Below are 1,804 nucleotides of genomic sequence, written 5' to 3' on the forward strand. Positions count from 1 at the left end.
TGATTAGGAAATACACTCAACCTGAAAGAGGGTTAATAAACTGAGAATCAAAGATGAAAAAACAATGCTATATGTGACAGGAAACCAGAAAGAAATAGGGACAACTTGTCCAGCAGCCACGTATAGGTTGGAAAGTTATGACATTTACATGCAGTGTAGAACAACACAGCTGGAAGGAAGGAAAACCTTTGTGGCTTTAGTAAGTAATGGAGTACAGCTCAAGATTAATCTCAGGTGTAAAAAGTTTCAGCAACACTCAGATAGATAACAAGTTGACCCCATAGTCTAAAAACTATAGGAGCTGGTGGGACCTATAATATACAAAGCATCCTGAGTAGGGGAAAGGTGAGGAACTGCCTAAAAAAGGAAGGCAGAGGACATTGTTATAAGTGTATCAGAATTTAAAGGCCACAGTAGTCTTATTGCTCTGTTTAGTTTGATTATATTTAGTTCCAGTCTGTCTACTCATATGAGATTTGAGGGGATAGACACCTAACCCAAAAAATAACAGGTTATACTATGGTAAATATCCTTAATTTCCTATTAACTTAAACTGAAACCCTGTATTACTTGCATTGTCTTACTATGACTGATCTTATTTGAAGCTGGTTTGTTAGACCACTATTTTGCCTTGACTGATTTTATTCGAATTTGGTATGCTTGACAGTATCAAAAAGAGACAACTACTTTGAAGATGACAAGATGTAAAATATATCCATTCCAGTTTTGATTATTAACTGCTTTCAAGTCATACAATGTCTCCAAAGATGTGTTTTTATAACATAGCTATGTAATGCTATGCTTAACTATTTAATGCCTAATGATGTGGACAATTCTATTGAAAATAATAAAAGAAAGCATAGTAACTACTGTAGATTATCTAATACTGTGGTCTTATATGTCTTTTTGATTTCATGCTTTTCTAGGAATTTGTTTTATTGTCTTGTTTTGATTTGTTTTTTCCCTAAAATACAGAAATGATAGATATACATGTAGAGATTCACACATGGGAAGAATTTCTAAACTATTTACGGGAACAGATTATATAATACATGATGTAATGAACATATACTCTGAAGAAGAGACACTAAGAAACCCAATGCTAATTCTGCAGCATTATGACATAAAATCTAGCAATACTACTATTCAGTATTCAGAGTGGTATTAGTTTAGTTTCTTATGTTCAATTTCAGCATACGTAAAGATAAAGATAGCTACTTCGAAGAGAATGAGAGACATTATGGTAGTCATTATTGACTTCCCCAAAATCAGGTATTGAAGACCTAAAAAGCCTTTATTACCCTGTTATGATTTGATTAGTTCTATAATGTTCAGTATATATTCAATGTGTGTGAAGATGTGGACAACTATTTGGAAGAAAACTAGAGACAACAAGATAGAAAGTGAAGTCCATCTCCAATGGACTTGCTTTGAAATCTATGTTTCTTTAACTTGTTTCCTTATGAACTGTTTTGTTCTGTTTTAACATGTTTAATCTTACCCTCTTTAAGATAAAAAAACAAGTGTGTAGGACTGATAGCCATATTACTAAGTTTTTGTTGGATCATTGAGCAGAACTGTTTGCAGTGTCATTATTTGAACGTCACTTTGTATGCTTTAATTTTGTAACTTAACTATTTCTAAGATGACAATATGTAACTTATCAACTAGTGACTTCTTACTATTTGTTTTTTATGAAATTCTGTTTTATTTCTACACTTTTTTCTGTTTTTTTTTTCCTCTTTAAGTAAAAAAGAAGTATCAGAAGTATTCCCAGCCCTATATTTGTCTTGGGATCCTGGCT

The sequence above is a fragment of the Cavia porcellus genome, unplaced genomic scaffold, assembly GCF_034190915.1.
Source record: "Cavia porcellus strain 051 isolate PalLab524CR breed Dunkin Hartley unplaced genomic scaffold, mCavPor4.1 scaffold_4, whole genome shotgun sequence".
Lineage (NCBI taxonomy): Eukaryota > Metazoa > Chordata > Mammalia > Rodentia > Caviidae > Cavia > Cavia porcellus.